General features: G+C 43.6%; 1 protein-coding gene across 1 annotated transcript in view; it reads right to left on the bottom strand.

The window, feature by feature from the left end:
• The window catches only part of GRM4 (glutamate metabotropic receptor 4), a 262,245-nt gene that overhangs the window by 223,987 nt on the left and 18,950 nt on the right, over positions 1-19,308 (bottom strand). The gene's annotated exons all lie outside the window — the stretch shown is intronic.

The raw sequence follows: 19,308 nt of genomic DNA, 5'->3' as shown, positions 1-19,308 counted from the left end.
AAAAAACCTTGTGCCTTTACAACCACTTTAACAACCTGTTATATACCACCCAGATGTACCAACCTTTTACTATTAAATCTTAGCAGATTTAAAAATAAATCAATGGATGCAGTTATGTATTGATGCAACTAGTGTTATTATCAGAACATGGCATAATATCAGCCTCTTGTAATTCCCTGTAAAGTAAAAAGTAGAAACTAGAACAGAGAGGGACATTATTATAAGCCAGTCAAGTGTTCTGCATGGCTATTTCACTTTCCAGTCAAAGGCTTGGGGCAATGGAAGCAAATTAGATCCCTTCTACAGCCCCTGAAATGGCTGTTTTATGTGATGTTGCTAAAGAACTGTTTTGGGTTTTTTACACTGTTGGCTTGGTGCTTCTGTTTCATTTATATGCTTTAAAGTGGTAGTAAACAGCAAAAAAAAAAAAAAATTGTAACAAAATTATCCTCTGCAGCATATTAGCATAGCATACTAGCACCTTAGAATGAAGCCTTCCAGTGGCATTTCACCACTGACAGGGCTTGTTTTCTTCCCCGACCTTCCTTCTGGGTTTGCGGGCTTCCGCTTTTTAACTGGCCATGGCGTGATGACGTCACTTATGTGCATGGGAGTCACAGCCATGACACGGCTTTCTCAATGGATGGCACGCCAAGTAAATATCTCCTAAACGACACAGGTTTAGAAGATATTTACTGTAGCTACAGGTAAGCCTTATTTAAGGCTTACCTGTAAACAACAGGGACTTTACTACCATTTCTTTTCAATAATTTTGATTGTTTTCTGGATAATTTGTACAAACAAAAATTTATCATACAGAATGTGTCAAACAACACTTATATTGTAAGAATGATAAATACAGTGGGCCATATTCTCAAAGAATCTCCGCCTGCTTCGCTTAGGGCACTTACACTCCGCTGTCCCAACTTACTGGAGCAGGTGTTGTATTCCCCAACCACTTGCTCCATAAGTTGGGACAGCGGAGTGTAAGTGTCCCGGCGTAGCCTGTCGGATCTCCAAGGGGGCGGCTTCTATTCAAATGAAGCGCGCCCCCGATGCAAAAGAACTGGGCATGCGCCGGGCTGCAAAAAGCCCAGTGCGCATGCTCCATTTCTCGGCGGAAAACGTCAATGACGCCGACGTGTGCGTCATTGACGTAAAGTCGTATTCAAGAACGACTTACGTAAACGACGTATCCGACGAAAAAACACGACGGGGACCCGACGCCATCCGTAACATGGCCTACGCGAGACTTGCGGAAACTTACCCCTCATATAGCAGGGGTAAGTTTCCGCTTACGCAAACGACGTTAGCGATGGTTACGCGACGCGAACTCGTTCGGGAATCGGCGTAGAAGGATCATTTGCAAATGACTCCTTCACGTAAATGCCATCTAGCGGCGGCCGGCGTCATTGCATTTAAGATCCGCCAGTGTAAGATGGCGGATCTTAAGTGTATCTATGCAAAAATGATTCTGAGAATCAGGAGCATAGATACACTGGCCTAAAAAGGGAGTTACGATGGAGTATCTGACTTACTCCATCGTAACTTCTCTGAGAATATGGCCCAGTATGTGTGGTCCATCTGATAATAATATGTACTCTTAACGTAATAATAATTGTTAAGCATGGGTGACCATTTGGACCATTTTACAGTTTAACATTTTGATAATTCTAGATTCCTTGTCAAAAACCCATTCTAACTGAGTAATTTAGATTATAATAAAATAAGATGACAATAATAATAAAATAAAACAAAAATATAGAAATAAAGAATAAAAAATGTATTACCATTTTAGGTGAATTCCCTGGTACTCACCCGAGGTGATCTTTGTTTGATGTAAGAAGCCTAGCTGCTCCCAGTGAGCTCACCAAATCGGTGTATTTTTTATTACATTTAATGAGCATGGCTGTGTAAATCTCAGTAATGAATGAACAGGAAAACAAAAATCCTTTAGCAGGTAAAACTTTACATATATACTACAATATATGTATTTCAACTGTGTATTCCAGGCCGGCTTACGCAGCTATACTGCGGCAGAATTGCTCCCCTGGGCGAAATCCTGTACGGGTATGTCCTTCTCTTTTTTGGCCACCAGAGGGAACCCAATGCACATGGCCAGCGGGCACGATCGCCGCCAGCCACGCGCGATCGCGTGCACAAGCTCCAGCACAGGGATTTGTGTGTGTAAACACACAAATCCCTGTGCTGCCAGGGAAGAGGAAACATATCGTTTGCACCTACTAAGTAGGAAAAACTATATGTCTCCTCTCCTAGTCACTCCCATCCCCACACAGTTAAAACACACTGAGGGAACACACAGGAAACCCCTTGAATGCCCATTAGTGTTAACCCCTTCACTGCCAGTGACATTTACACAGTAATCAGTGCATTTTTATAGCATTGATCACTGTTTAATTGTCAATGGTCCCAAAAAAAGTGTCAAAAGTGTCCGATCTGTCCGTCGCAATGTCACAGTACCACTAAAAATCACAGATCGCCAGCAGTAATAGTAAAAAAAATAATAATAATAAAAATGCCATAAAAATGCCTTAAATCTTTCCCCTAGTTTGTAGATGCTATAACTTTTGTGCAAACCAATCAATATATACTTACTGTGATTTTTTTTACCAAAAATATGTAGAAAAATATATATTGGCCTAAACTAATGAAGAAATTTGTTTTTTGAATAAACTTTGGGGGATATTTATTATAGAAAAAATTATTTCAAAATTGTCGCAATTTTTTGTTTATAGTGAAAAAAAGAATAACCGCAGAGGTGATCAAATACCACCAATAAAAAGCTCTATTTGTGGGGGAAAAAAGACGCAAATTTTGTTTAGGTACAGCATTGCATGACCGCGCAATTGTCAGTTAACTTGACGCAGTGTCAGGAAGGGGGTAAAATCTTCTGGGGCTGAAGTGGTTAAGTAGAAAAAAAACGGCACTGATGGGCAAAAGGAATTGGATGGACCAGTCTGGGAGCAGCAATTAAATGTGGGATATAACACACAAAAGCAAATGGAAAAGAAAAATTGCGCTAATTGAAAAGTCCGTTGGTAAGTGGAAAACAATCTTGCACAAACGTACAATTATTCTTGCAACACCCAGTGAATGGATCGTAGACAGGTGCACCACCACCAAATAAATAACCTGCTTACCAGATAGTAAGTCAAGTAAGCAGATGGTTTAAATCCAGCCAGGGCCTTTATCCTAATGGGTATTCACCAGGGCAGGACTTAGGGTTGTGGGGGCCCCTGGGCTTGAGTGTTGAAGGGGCCCCCTGGAGCCGAGAATTGGGGGGGGATCGAAGATGTTGAGCGAGGGGGGGGTTCATAGTTGTTGAGCGGGGGGGTGCGCATTAAAGTTGTTGAGCGTGGGGGGCAAATTGAAGTTGTTGAGCGGGGGGGGCATTAAAGTTGTTGAGGGGGGTGCGCATTAAAGTTGTTGAGCCGGGGGGTGCGCATTAAAGTTGTTGACCGGGGGGTGCGCATTAAAGTTGTTGACCGGGGGGTGCGCATTAAAGTTGTTGAGCGGGGGGGTGCCTCTCACCTGTGCACGGAATGTGTCGGCTCTCTTCCCTTAAGCAGACATCCACACACCACTCCGGTTCCTCCTGGGGGGGGTTTTGCAGTTGTTGAGCGGGGGGAGGTGCCTCTCACCTGTGCCGACAGCCGGGGCCACAGACTGTCATTAGCCCGGCTGTCGGCTTTCTTCCCTTCAGCAGCCACAGTCCTCCACACACCACTCCGGTTTCTCCTGCTTCCGTGCTGCCTCCTCTTGCAGTGGGAAAATTAACCCTTTCCCGGGACTGCAGGAAGAAGCTGTCTGTGCGGGAAAGTCCTGCAAAATCCGTGCGTGTTGGGAGGTATGCGCAGGGCCGCCATCAGGAATTTTGGGGCCCCTTACATAGCTTAAGGCATGGGCCCCCTGGAGCAGAGAACCAGGGGGGGGGGTGCTGCCGCCTGAAATTGAGAAGCGGGGGGCTGCCGCAAATTGAGAAGCGGGGGGGGGGCCTTTACAAAAAAAAGTAGAAATAAAGAAATATATATATAAAAAAATGGGGGTAGCCATCCGAGGCCCTGGGGACCTCTGGGCCCTTTAATAAAAAGAAAAAATAAACCTCTGGGCCCTTAAATAAAAAAAATAAACATTTATAAAAAATACATAAAAAAAGGGAGGTTGCCATCCGGGGCCCTGGGGACCTCTGGGCCTTTTAATAAAAAATAAAAAAATATAAACAAAAATAACAAAATAAACATTTATAAAAAAAATTTAAAAAAGGGGGGTTGCCACATGGGGCCCTGGGGACCTCTGAGCCCTTTAATAAAAAAACAAATATATAAAAAAAAATTAAATTTCTTTATAAAAAAAAAAGGGGGGGGTCGCCATCCGGGGGCCCTGGAGACCTCTGGGCCCTTTAATAATAATAATAATAATAATATATATATATATGTATATATAAATAAAAAAAATATAAAAAAAACATTTTTTTTTATAAAAAATAAATAAAAAAAGGGTTTTTTTTTTTTTTTTTTTAAAAGGGGGCCCCCTATTGGGCGGGGCCCATGGGCTTGAGCCCAGTCAAGCCCAATGGTAAGTCCGGCCCTGGTATTCACAAAGATCCTATATGGATGGCGATGACCTCCACTTCCTAGTATGTACAGGCTCCTGAACACCATAGACTCTTAGCCAGATTTAGAGAGGGTTATGCCGGCGTATCAGTAGATACGCCGTTGTAACTCTGAATCTCCGCCGTCGTAAATTTAAGTGTATTCTCAAATTGAGATACACTTAAATCTAGCTAAGATACGACCGCCTGCGCCGTCGTATCTTAGCTGTCTATTTAGGCCGGCCGCTAGGGGCGTGCCCACCTCTTCACAATTTTAATTAGGCGCGCTTAGGCCGGCACATTTACGCTACGCCGCCGTAACTTAGGACGCAAGTGCTTTGTGAATACAGCACTTGCCTCTCTAACTTACAGCGGCGTAGCGTATATGAGATACGATACGCCTGCCTAACGTTAGGCAGGTCTACCTGAATCCAGCTATCTGTGTGTTTATGAATCAAAGCCCATCTCAATCCAGTGACCTGCAACATCACTGGGCTTCAATTCATAAACACAGAGTCTATGGTGTTCAGGAGCCTGTGCATACTAGGAAGAGGAGGTCATCGTCATCCATATAGGATCTTCGTGAATATCCATTAGGATAAAGGCCCTGGCTGGGTTTAAGCCATCTGCTTACTTAGCTTACTATCTGGTAAGCAGGTTATTTATTTGGCGGTGGTGCACCTGTCTATGATCCATTCACTGGGTGTTGCAAGAATAATTGTACGTTTGTGCAAGATTGTTTTCCACTTACCAACGGACTTTTCAATTTTTTTTTTCCATGAAGTGGTTAAGTAATGAAATTATTATTAGTGATGAAATTGGGTGAACATTTATAGAAGGCTATGTACCAAAGAGATGAAAAACAACCCCCCCACCCAAAAAAAAAAAAAAATTAATACTGATAGGCATTGAAATATATACCATGTTATTTTGATACGTAATATAATAACTTCTGAGACTTCCTAATTGTGTTACTAATAAAATTTACAGATTTTTGCCATATTGAATTTCCATTCCATTTAAATTATTTCTATTCCTCATGGAGAGCTTCTGATTGAAAAAAAAAAAGGCAATGCTGTTTAGGTATCTCTACTTTTTTCTTAGTGCATGCATCATATCATGTTTCAATCTCATTTGGTTCAATCACATGCTCAAAAGGAATATAGATAGTTGTATATTTTGTAAAATAAAAATGTACTATCTGTTACCATCAAGGCCATCTTATTTTGAACTAATGCACAGAAAAGGCATGTTTATGGTTGAATAGTTTTGAAGAACTGCAAAGATTTATTCCATGTCTCAATTATATTTCTTTATTTATTTTTTTTACATCAGTCTGCATGTGCACTTTAACAGGCCTGTCAACCTAAATGCCACATAGAACAATAATGAATTTATATTTTAACCGCAATTTATACCACATAACATTATGACAGGGAGAGTGTGATTTCCTGCACACAGCTGACTTCCCTGTTGGAATTGCAATATAGGAAAATTACACCTAATATGGCTGCGAACACATAATATTGAGGCTGATTTATAGATACCTGCGAAAAGAGAATTGTGAAAATTGTGCCCAAAGCAACCAATCTAAACTAAGCTGTCATTTTCCAATCAGAATTATTTAAATGAGACCTGAAAAAGACGATCCAGCTACATTTTACTGTCATATACAGTATGTTGATTGGTTCCTATGTACGTCGTACATATTGCCTTAAGTTGCACAGTAAATGTAAATGCAAAAAGTTCAGTTTGGTGAAGGACCTAAGACAGACTATTACATTGTTTATATTTATACATTAGCCCTACGTTAAACTAGCCCTACATTTACCACTTGCCAAACAGCACACCATCATTATCCTGCAGCAGTTCGGCACAATCCCGCAAACCAAAGTAGCTGTACGTCGGTCCCTTTAAGCGGGATAGCAGGCACGCACGCGCCATCAGAGGCACGCGCATGCGCTCGCTGCACAGCGGGGGTGCCGATGCTCGTGGCTGGCTGGCACGATTGCGAGCATAAGAGGCAGAACAGGGACGTGTGTGTGTAAACACACACATCCCAGTCCTGTGAGGAGAGGAGAGGGAAATTGTGAGTTCCTACGAGCTGGGAACCACGATCGCTCATCTCCTATAGTCAATCCCATCCCTCACAGTTAGAAAACACACATAGGGAACACAGTTAACCCCTGGATCGCCCCCTAGTGTTAACCCCTTCCCTGCCAGTGACATTTACACAGTAATCAGTGCATTTTTATAGCACTGATCGCTGTGTAAATGCCAATGGTCCCAAAAATGTGTCAAAAGTGTCCGATATGTCCGCCATAATGTTGCAGTCCTGATAAAAATCGCAGATCGCCGCCATTACTAGTAAAAAAAAAATAATAAAAACACCATAAATCTATCCCCTATTTTGGAGACGCTATAACTTTTGCGCAAAACAATCAATATACGCTTTTTGCAATTTTTATTACCAAAAATATGTATGAGAATATATTCGGCCTAAAATGAGGAAAAAATTTGATATTTAAAAAAAAAAAAAAAATTGGGGCTATTTATTACAGCAATAAGTACAAAATATTGTGGTTTTTTTTTCAAAATTTACGCTCTTTTTTTGTCTATAGCGCAAAAGCTGATCAAATACCACCAAAAGAAAGCTCTATTTGTGGGGGAAAAAAAAGGTAATTAAGCAGCCAATTCTTCTGGGGCTGAAGTGGTTAAACTTCCCCCTCCGTCTGCTGCAGTCCAAATGAAAAACTGATGCAAAATGCATTGGGATAGTCTATAGGGTTGATTTACTAAAATTGGAGAGTGCAAAACATGGTGCAGCTCTGCAGAGAAACCAATCAGCTTCCAGGTTTTTTGTTTTTGTCAAAGCTTACTTGAACTAGCTGAAGTTAGAAGCTGATTGGCTACCATGCACAGCTGCACCAGATTTTGCACTCTCCAGTTTTAGTAAATCAACTCCCGTGAATTGTGGTGCCAAAGTAGAGCAGCAGTGATGGCAGGATCTATGTACAGTAAGGTCCCTTTCATACAGGCTTTTTGATTAGGTCCATTTTTCAGGTGGACCTGATTGGAAGCTTCATGCACTGTAGGTCTATGAGCAAACAAATGTAAACAGATTTGTGTTCATTTGCATTAGGTTTTCCAGGCATAAATGTGATGGATCAAAGGTATTCTGAGGTAAAAAGACACAAGTTCATAGGCTCATAAATCTAGAATGGGTTCACCACCACAGTCCACCTACAGGTAGCTTCGCCCACTCACGCCCCATTGGTGATGTCATCATGGCCGGCCCCCCTGGCCAGGGATCTAATCTTGCACACCAGTGTGAGTTCTTCCCGTGTCTCATCCTATGAAAGACTTATAGTGCTTCTCAACAAACGTATCCACCCATGACCTTCCAGGACTGACTATCCATTGGGACCCATGATATAATGCCACTGGCTGGAAGTTTCTAGCATATTGCCTGTTGCTTTACTATTATTTGTATTATTTGTATCATTTATTAAATAAAAAGATAAATTATAAAAATACACTCACATTTAGTAAAATGTGAGTGTATTTTTTATAATTTATCCTTTTATTTAATAAATAATACTACACTTAGAGCAGCCCACTCTCCCTTTGAATTTTGTTTAGTGCCACTGTAGTTTTACATTCACTGATGAGACCATGCATCGGGATCAGCTCCCTATCCACCCTCCATACATCTCCATTGGGGACTATCAGGAGGATGCCACCTGCTGGAAACATTGGGTAATGCCTGTGTTACACTACCTTCATGTGAGTGCAGCCTTTAATGAATACTACACTGAGGCCCCGTACACACGTCCGAGAAACTCGACGGGCAAAACACATCGTTTTGCTCGTTGAGTTCCCTGTGAAGCCGCCGAGGATCTCGGCGAGCCAAGTTTCCTCATTGACTAATGAGGAAATAGAGAACATGTTCCAAAAGTGTACACACGACCGGGTTTCTCGGCAGAATACGGCTCCGATCGAGTTTCTGGCTGAATTCTGCCGAGAAACTCAGTCGTGTGTACGGAGCCTGAGAGTAGTGTGCTTCCCCTCACTCCTCTTTTTTATTGTTTTATATCCATCAAAGTATTCTTATGAAGCTGCCAAAAAATTGATGTCTCCACTGAACACATTCATACACTGAGGTTTATCCACATGCATGTGAATTTTTTACTGATTTTCCTATCACTACTACGCTTTGACAGTGATGTTCTCTCTCCGCTCCCTGTTTTCTGATTTTAAATGTACTCATCCTTCAGGAACACCCTCTAGAAACTGTATAAAAAATGCAGTTACTCGAATCTGCTGGGCACCTGCATGGCACAGTTACAGAAAAATAATATAAAAAAAAGATAAAAAAGATTTATGTGTGATTTTTTTTTTCGGTCCTTACTGTGACCATTTCTTTTCTTCAGCATGCCTTAGCATGGTTTGAATTAAAAATAAAATCAGCCCTTGTATAGGTGGATGGATAAGGTAGAGGACGTTGGATCAATCTTCCAAATTGTGTTGGTTAGCCCAGGCAAGTTGTAACTAGCAAGTGTTGATGATCTGCTACTTTTGTATTTGAAATACGATTTTATATATTTTTATAAATTCACGTGGTAGGAGACTATAAAGTGTTGTTTGTATGGATTTCAGTAGATAATTTGAAATAACGCAAGAGCAATGTTACAAGTTAGATAGATAAGATTGAGAAGACTAGTTGCTATAAGTAACTCACAACCTTTCAAACTGTCCTGAGCATCCCCTGTGCGGGTACATATATTTAAAAAAAATAAGGGTATTTCCTATGTGCATCACCATATTTGGTGTAAAGGAGGGTCGGGTTATTTCCAGAGCATCTTTCTAGTTTAAGGTAAATACTGCAATAATGACTCAAAATATGTGCTCACTAGAAATAAAAATAAGTTCCATAATAACCAGTTGTTTGTTGTTATTAGTTAAGATTAGTTGCTATAAGTGATCTATTATGGAAATTATTTTTGTTTCTAGGGAGCACATATTTTGAGTCACTATTGCATTATTCATCTTAAAGCGGATGTGCCATGAAAAAAAAATATTAAAAGCCAGCAGCTACAAATACTGCAGCTGCTGACTTTTACTATTAGGACACTAACCTGTCCTGGAGTCCAGCGCCGTCCGCAGCAGAGGACGAGCGATCGCTCGTCACTTTGCTGCTCCCCCCGCCATCCTCAGTGAGGGAACCAGGAAGTGAAGCTTCACTACCGGGTTCCCTACGGCGCATGCTCGAGTTGCGCTGCGCCGCTGATTGGCTCCCGCTGTGCTCTGGGAGCCGAGTCTTCCCAGAGCACAACAGGGGGAGGACAGGAGGTGACGTTCTGCCCGCAGTTTACCCGAAACTGTGTGGCCGGAAGTGGGTGCAAATACCTGTCTTTAGTAAGGTATCTGCACCCCCTCCCCCTGAAAGGTGTCAAATGTGACACCGGAGGGGGAAGGGTTTCGATCAGCGTGAGTTCCACTTTAGGGTGGAGCTCTGTATTAACCACTTTAAGACTGGGCCTAGGTTTCAAACTTGTTGTTTACAAGTTAAAATATATTTTTATTTTGCTAGAAAATTACTTAGAACCCCCAAACCTTATATATTTTTTTCTAACACCCTAGAGAATAAAATGGCGGTCGTTGCAATACTTTCTGTCACACTGTATTTGCGTAGTGGTCTTACAAGCACCCCTTTTTGGGGGAAAAATTACACCTTAATTAAAAAATAAGACAACAGTTAAGCTAGCCCAATTTTTTTGTTATTTTGTGAAAGATGATGTTACAACTAAGTTGTAGCACTACTATCTGCGATGGCAAAGGTTTACGTTAGTATGTAACTGGTCATGTTGACCGTTAGGTAAGCTTGGTGTCGTGCCAAGAAATGTATATTTTTATGTCCAAAACTTTCAATAAACAGAAATTTTCAAAAAAAAAAAGATGATGTTACAACGAATAAATTCATACCCAACATGTCACGCTTCAAAATTGCGCCCGCTCGTGGTATGGCGACAAACTTATATAATTAAAAATCTCAATATGCTATGTTTAAAAAAGTCTACAGGTTGCATGTTTTGAGATATAGAGGAGGTCTGAGGCTAGAATTATTGCTCTTGCTTAAACAATTACAGTGATACCTCACATGTGTAGTTTGAACACTGTTTTCATATGCGGTCACTACTCACGTATGCGTTCGCTTCTGCACAGGAGCTCGGTGGGACAGGGCGCGTAAAAAAAAAATTACTTTTTTATTTTTTATTTTTACACTGTTCTTTTTTTTAAAAAAATTGTGTCACTTTCATTCCTATTACAGCGAATGTAAACATCCCTTGTAATAGAAAAAAAGCATGACAGGACCTCTTAAATATGAGATCTGGGGTCAAAAAGACGTTGCTTCCACCCTGCAATTGTATGGAGCCGAGGCAAACCTTCACTCAGCTCCATACCAAGCAGAGGAGAGGACATGATCACCTCCACCGCTGCCGGGGCCCTCTCCCACCACAGATAAAAGTGATCTTGTGGCGAATCCGCTGCTGAGACCACTTTTATCTGAAAGCGGACCACCCGCTGAAGAAGTGGATACCGAGGTTATGGCAGCTAGCTGCTGCCATAACAAGGGTATTCCACTTCAAAATACCGCCGTATAATGACGGTGAACGTTCCGTAAACGCCAAATGTGTGCGATGCACATAGGAAATACCCACATTTTTGAAAAATATGTGTACCAATACAGGGGATGCTCAGGAAAGTTTTTAAGGCTATGGGTGCTGTGGCTGGATACCCCTGAACTTGTTCAGATGCGGGTGCAATGTCTCAACAGACCATTATAATCTAAGCTGGGTATGGTGAATAATACATTGGAAGCTGTGTATGTATCATTTTGGATTTTTGACATTTGGGGCATATATATACATGTTCTAATTCTGTGTTTTTATAAGTGAAACACCCTTCTTGTAATCCTTTTGCAGACTATGGTTAACTGTCTCTGAATGTATCTGTATCTGTAATTGTTTATTTGAAGTTCAATCAAGAACCTGTTTGATTAAAAAAAAAAAATAGAAAAATAAGTAAAATAAAAAAATTACAACTATGATGCAGTCTGCCACTAGCATTAGTACAGCAGTTTTGTGTTTTTGTTTTTTTAGTCCCCTTGCAACATATTACACATAAGGTACAGAAAATGAACCATACTCCCGACTTGTTGCCACTGTATATTTATGGAGTCTCTACAAATAAGCTCTTGTCTAGTAAAACACATCAGAAGAGTTGCTTTGGTGGATTGTCTGTGACTGGGTGACTGATTAAAGTATAAAGCAGTAACAAGTCTGGAGTGGGGCTCTTTTCCTGTACTTTATTTACGATATGTGTGGCAAGGACAAGCCCTGATGCAAGCTGGCACCCAGCCGCAAATAGATGAAGGATGAATATCTGGAGCATCTGGAGCAGAACAGCGGGTTTCTTGCCCCCTGTGACATTGTTTCATTTACTGCTGATCCTTCCTTCCTTTAACAGGATGACAGAGCTGTCTGTTCTATATTGAAATTTCGCAAGCAGTGTTCTCACCCTGTGGGCAGGATAGCCTTATATGGGCATGTTTTTTTAAATGGACTTTAGATAAATCAAAACCCAAATCCAGCTAACACTTTTCTAAAAAAAAAACTGAAAGCTCTGGTCAAACCCGCTGGACTAAGACCCCTTTCACACTGAGGAGTTTTTCAGTCGGTTTAGCGCTAAAAATAGCACCTAAATACCGCCTGAAAAACTCCTGCCCTTTAGTCTCAATGTGAAAGCCTGTGGGTGAGCTGGTGGGACAACTCCAAAAGTCCTGCCAGCAGCATCTTTGGAGCGGTGAGAGGAGCGGTGTGATTACCGCTCCTCCACCGCTCCTTCCCATTGAAAACAATGGGACACCGCGGTAATACCGCCGGCAATACACCTCTGCAGTATTAACCCATTTTTCGGCCGCTAGCGGGGGTTAAAACCGCACCGCTAGCAGTCGAATACCGCAGCAACTCCGCAGCAATTCCAACGGTATAGCGCCGCTAAAAATAACGGTGCTATACCGGAGGCGCACCTCCCGCCCCAGTGTGAAAGGGGCCTAACCATGCAAGGTTAGTCCAGCGATATCCCCCTGAACTGTTGTGTTCTGACAGGGGGACACGGGGGACACTTAGGTGAACGCTCTCTGCCCCCTCTGTTGGAATTTGCATATTCAGGAACACTCTCCTGATATTGATACTAGTTGACCTGTTGGGGATGAAGCCTGATTGATCAGGATGTATAAGATCTTGAATATATCGGTTAAGACGAGTTGCCAACACTTTGGCCAGAATCTTGGCATCAGTGCATAGAAGTGAGATGGGGCGGTACAAGGAGGCCTCAGTTTGGTCCTTCCCCTCCTTGTGTAGGTCAATAATAGTAGCTTCCGTCATAGAAGTGGGGAATTTTCCATTGGTCAAAGCCCAATTTAATGTCTTAAGGAGTTCAGGTAGCAATATGATTGGTGATTGGCGCCTCCATGTCTATATTATCTTCCTCCGAAAGGGTCAGGAAGGCCATTCCCTGGAAAAAGTCTTCCAGCCCTTCAGTCCCCTCCCTCCTCTTGGAACTATAAAGGGATACAAAAAATTCCCTAAACGTGTTTAAAATCTCAGTTTTGTCGGAGGGGATTTCCCCATTTGATAACCTGACTGCTACAACAGTGGAGGGGGGGGGGGGTAGTTCTAATAAGCAGGGATAATAGACGCCCCACTCGCTCTCCCTCTCCAAACTGATTCTGTTTCTGAAATATTTGTTTTCCCTCCGTTCTTTTTAATGTAGTCATTTTATAAATGTGTTGTTTATCTAACCACTCCTTTAATCTGTGAGGGGCTGGGGCTTCAATATATCTCTTCTCTGCCTGTAACGTCTCATTCCTTGTTCTTCCTCTTTATCCCTGCCATCTGTTGAATCAGGAGGCCTCTAAGGTAGGCTTTTAGGGAGTCCCAGACCACCCCTGCTGATGCAGTGCCCGAGTTTATCTGCAGAAATTCTTTGAGAGCCAACATCACTGCACTGTGTTCGCTCATTAGCTCAAGCCAATGAGGGCTAATTTTCCATTCTCTTGGGTACCATTTGCCCCCAACTTTTATTGTCAACTCAAGCGGAGAGTGATCTGAGACTCCTCTTGGGCCATATTCTATGTTCACTACTAATGTTACTGCCTCCTCGTTGCCCAACGCCATGTCTATTCTGGATAAAGTGTGGTGAGTCTTCAAAAAGCAGGAATATTGACGTTCCTGCTGGTAGCGAGTACGCCAAATATCGCAACACCCATTTTTAATGTCCTAGAAAAAAAAACTTTTTTTCGATGTGATTCTTGTCAAGCCTGACTTGCATACACACAATCGTGAAAAAATGCTCGAGCAAATCGCGGTGACGTACAACACGTACAACGACACTATAAAGAGGAAGTTCCATTCAGATGGCGCCACCCTTTGGGCTGCTTTTGCTGATTTTGTGTTAGTAAAGGTTTGGTGAGAGACGATTCGCGCTTTTCAGTCTTTGTGCTTTTCAGTCTGTTACAGCGTGACGAATGTGCTATCTCCATTACAAACGCTAGTTTTACCAGAACGAGTGCTCCCGTCTCATAACTTGCTTCTGAGCATGCACGTTTTTTTCACGCCGTTAAAGCCTACACACAACCATTTTTCATGACGTGAAAAACGACAACGTGAAAAACAACGAGAAAATTTAGAGCATGTTCTAAATTTTTAGTGGCCATTTTTCATGTCGAGAAAATGCTCTGGAGCCTACACACGATCTCTTTTAATAACCATTTTAAAAAATTGCATTTTTCACATCATGAAAAACGGTCGTGTGTACACGGCTATAGAGATATATCCCAACAGACTAGAGGCTGTAATTAGTTAAATGACATATGGGGGTGATCCTTTTTCCATCTCAATGCTGCTCCTCAGGGCATGGCTCACATGCATGGCTAAGGCTTTCACATGTATACAGTACATTTGTACTAGGAACGGCTTTGGCAAGCCGCAGTTTTAAGCTAAAAAGTTCATTGGATGAGTTTTTATTATGCTGGCATACCTATTATCTTGAGTTCCAATAGGGCTCTACACCTCAGTCTGGAGCAACACCACCTTTAACATGCCACAACCAGTTCAACTGACTTGAATGGGAGAGTGTTACCTATCAAACTTCACAAAAAAAGTTAAATTTGCAATGGCTGTGAAACAAAGCATTGTGGCTGTGGCATATGTACAACCCCCTTCAATTGCCTTGTTAGGCTTTCAGTTGGCAGTTGGGGGGGCAGTAAAAACACAGCTGAACAGAACAGTCTATTTTTATGGATTGTGTGAATGAGGCCTCACTGCTATTGTTGACTACAATGCTTATCAATGCAATGCAATGCAATGCTTGTTCATCATCAGATGCACAAGATAACACCAGTAGCTAGTGTAGCTAGCTCTAAATGTTGACCAACTAAGCAACAAATTGCTAAATGATACAAATCACTACAAAAGAGAGTGATTCTGTAGTTGATACAAATCACTGCTACACAATTGCCAGTGTGACATAAACCTTATGCTTGCTTTCCAGCAGCAAACAGGTAAAGCACACTGAGGATACATCTTCAACTAATTCACAGCTGTCACAACATAAATGGTGCCTCTCCACTGCCCTCAATTGACCCAGACCAGAGTGCCTCCCCCATTTGTGTGACTCTCTCTTTGTGTGACAGCAGCTCCAGTTTCTCAGCTCCTCAACTCACATCTTTTTCATCATACAACCTTCTGACATCTGGAAGACCTTTTAACCTAGGGGTAGGCAACCCCTGGCAACGGGTGCCACAAGCAGCGCGCAAAGCCTCTTTTGCCAACACTCGACTCCCTCCCAATCAGCAGAGCAGTGCAGGGAAGTTCCAGTGAGACACAGCTTCTGATGCACTAATACATTAGTACTTGAGTGTGCCAGGACAAGGAGATATGTCTCATCTCTGCTTTCTTGCACCACTCTGAATGTCACGCATATCGTACAGCGGTGAAGCAGATGAGCAGCGGAGTGGAAGAGATGAGGGGGTTCAGAGGTGGGACAGAAGAGCAAGGGGGTACAGTGATGGGGCAGATGATCAGGGGGTACAATGGTAGGACAGATAAGCAGGGTGGTTCAGTGTTGGGGCAGATAAGAAGGGGGTTTAGCGTAGAGACAGAAGAGCAGGGCAGTACAGCATTTGGGGCAGATGTGAAAGGTGGTGCATTGGTGGGACAGATGAGCAGGGGGTTAAAGTGGTGGGGCAGAAGAGCAGAGGGGTACAGTGGCGGGCCAGAGAAAAAAGGAGGTACATTGGTGGAACAGATAAGCAGTGGTTACAGTAGAGCAGGAGGTACAGTGGTGGAGCAGATGAGAAAGGGGGTATCGTGGTGGGGCAGATGAGAAGGTGGTTCAGCGGTGAGACAGAAAAGCATGGTAGTAGGGCAGTGGAGCAGATGTGCAGGGACAGTGGTGGGGCAGATGAGAAAGGGGGTAGATTGGTGGGGTAGATGAGCATGGGCATTACAGTGGTGGAACAGAAGGGCAAGGGGGTACAGTGGTGGGTCAGATGTGCAGGGGGTTACAGTGGTAGGACAGATTAGCAGGGGGGTACAGAGGTGGGGCAGATGTGCAAGAAGTACAGTGGTGGGGGAGATGAGAAGGGGGGTTAAGCGGGCTAATCTGAGGCTTGAAAGTGCAGGATGTTAATTTGTCACTATTACTCAAGTAAATCATTTACTTTATAAAAACTCCTTTTCGTGACTGAAAGTTTGAAGTTGAAATTTTTTTGTTTAAAATCCGCACGCTCAATTTCTTTGAAAACATTTTTTGGCACACTGTGCTCAAAAGGTTTCCCACCCCTGTTCTAACCTTACCTGATAGGATCTTCCATCTCTTGTATGTGTTACTGCAGTTGAATTCATTTTCAAAGAGTGACTGTACCCACATGCTGCTCAGAGCAGCCAAAACCAAACCAGGTTGAATGGTGCATAGGCTACCGACAAACTGGGCTTCTAGCAACTGGTTGACAAGGGACCATACGTGCACGTTTTTGCTTCTACTCTAGTAACAAAATGTAGCACTACTCCCCTAGGAGCTGCTGGTTTAGATTTGGGCCTGCCGTTACTTTACTGTTCACCATGCTTGTCCTAGGTGACCTTCTTGAAGAGTTACAAATGTCCGCACCAACACATTGGCCCGGATTTACAGACAGCGGCGCACATTTATGACGCCGTAGCGTATCTCCTGTACGCTACTCAGACGCAGTGCAGAGAGGCAAGCACTGAATTCACAAAGCCAGTGCTGCCAAAACTGCGCTGGGTTTCCTAGGCGTAAGCCGGCGTTGGTGGAAGTGGGCGTGAGCCATGCAAATGAGGCGTGACCCCATGCAAATGATAGACCGAGCGCCAGACAGATACGTATAACGAATGGCGCATGTGCCGTCCCGTGGACTCATCCCAGTGCGTATGCTCAGAATCACGTCGGAACTACTCCCTAAGATACGTCGGATCACTGCCTACGGCGTGAACATACCTACGCCCAGCCATATTCACGTCCAACGTAAACTACGTAAAATATGACGTCTTGTGTTCCCTGGTGCAGCCCTTTAAATGGATGCTGCTGAGTTACACCTCCTTTATGGGGCATAACTTTACGACGGACGTATGACTTTACGTGCACTGCGTCGGGCGCACGTACATTCGTGAATCGCCGTATCTCCCTCATTTGCATATTTGAATAGAAATTGAATGGGAGCGCCAAATGCGTCCAGCGTAAATATGCGCCCACTCTACGCCGGCGTAGGCAAGTTACGTCGGTGGGATGAAGCCTGTTTTTAGGCGTATCTTAGTATGCGGGTCCGGCGCACAGATACGACGGCGCATATTTGCACTTACGCGGCGTATCTGGAGATACGTCGGGGTAAGTGCTTTGTGAATCCGGGCCTTTGTTTATTTTTCTTCAGGGGTTTTATTAAACAAGTTCCTTCAGAGGGGTGGAGGGGTAGGGAAGATTCAGGTACCTTACTTTGCGGATCACGGGTATGATCTTGGATCCAGAGGACAAATCGTTTCCACACTGGATTCAGCAACCACCGGATGGGCCTCTCTCACTGACCTAGCAGTCGGTGCGAAGCTTATTCAAAAATCTCTGCCACAGACTTGATGAGTGCCGTTGAGTGGTTACATGGTCCTCTGCCACAGGATCATGTAACCACATGCACACTTTGCAAAGTTCCAAAGAAATTACACAGGACCACCCCTGGACCAGTAGGCTCCCATAAACTCCTGGGCCTACTCTCAGTAACGAAGCCTCGGGCCAGCAGGCCCCGAGACCAAAAGGCTGCTAACACATCCCGGAGGGCCATCAGGTCAGGATTGGAAGAACCCCCGCCAAAACGGTGTCTATGCCTTAAGTACCCCTCCCCAGAATGCACAGTGGCGGGGACCACGCCACTGAGCTGCTTCTGGGCAAGAGGCACCCAAAACACCCAGCCATTGAATTTCCAACCTTGACTCCTGGTGACAGCGACACCCACAGTCAGCTGGAAGATGTGCAACACAGCTGAACTGGAACAGAGACCCATAATTTGGCATAAAATTCTGAGCTAAACTACAGTTCAGATAACTAAATTTACAAATAGCGCCTACTCAACAGAAGCAGGGCGCTACAAAAATATAAGCAATTGTAAAGCTACAAGATAGAACACCACTCCTTAATAGTGACAAGCTAAGGTTCGGGCCAAATCTACTTTGAGCTGCACCTGCAGGAAGCTGTCATGTGAAAACAGGCCACTGGCCCAAGCAGCTGTGGCCAGAGAAATGCCTCACCCACAGCAGCATGTTACATAGTTAATCTAGACACAAGTCCATCTACTTCAACCAAAAAAAAAGAAAAAAGAAAACCAACACATTCAAATAGAAAACCTCTATGTACACTATCCAATACCCACAGTTGATCCAGAGACAAAAACAATAAATCATGATCCGAATTGCTCCAGAGGGGGAAAAAATCCTTCCTGATCCCCCAAGAGGCAACTGGTTATTCCCTGGATCAACTTTACCCATAAATATTAGTATCCAGCCATATTATGTGCATTTAGACTTAAAGCGGTCCTCCACCCTAAAGTGGAGTCCCGCTGATCGGAACCCTCCCCCCCTCCGGTGTCACATTTGACACCTTTCAGGGGGGAGGGGGGTGCAGACACCTGTCTAAAGACAGGTATTTGCACCCACTTCCGGCCACACGCTACGGGCGAAAGACGGGCATTCCGTCACATCCCGTCTGTCGCCCGTTGTGTGCTGGGAACACTCGGCTCCCAGCACACAGCGTGTGAGCCAATCGGCGGGCGCAGCGCGACTCGCGCATGCGCCGTAGGGAACCGGGCAGTGAAGCCGCAGCGCTTCACTTCCTGGTTCCCTCACCGTGGATGGAGGGGGGAGCAGCAGGGTGACGAGCGATCGGCTCATCCTCTGCTGCGATCACCGCTGGACTCCAGGACAGGTAAGTGTCCTTATATTAAAAGTCAGCAGCTGCAGTATTTGTAGCTGCTAGCTTTTAATATATTGTTTTAGTGGCACATCCGCTTTAATATGGCTACATGTTCATATTTGGGCAATGTCATTGACCAAATATGGCTGTGAGGTGGT

This window comes from Rana temporaria, chromosome 2 (assembly GCF_905171775.1).
Source record: "Rana temporaria chromosome 2, aRanTem1.1, whole genome shotgun sequence".
Lineage (NCBI taxonomy): Eukaryota > Metazoa > Chordata > Amphibia > Anura > Ranidae > Rana > Rana temporaria.
The sequence above is the reverse complement of the archived record's forward strand: the minus strand, read 5'-3'. Positions and strand labels throughout refer to the sequence as shown.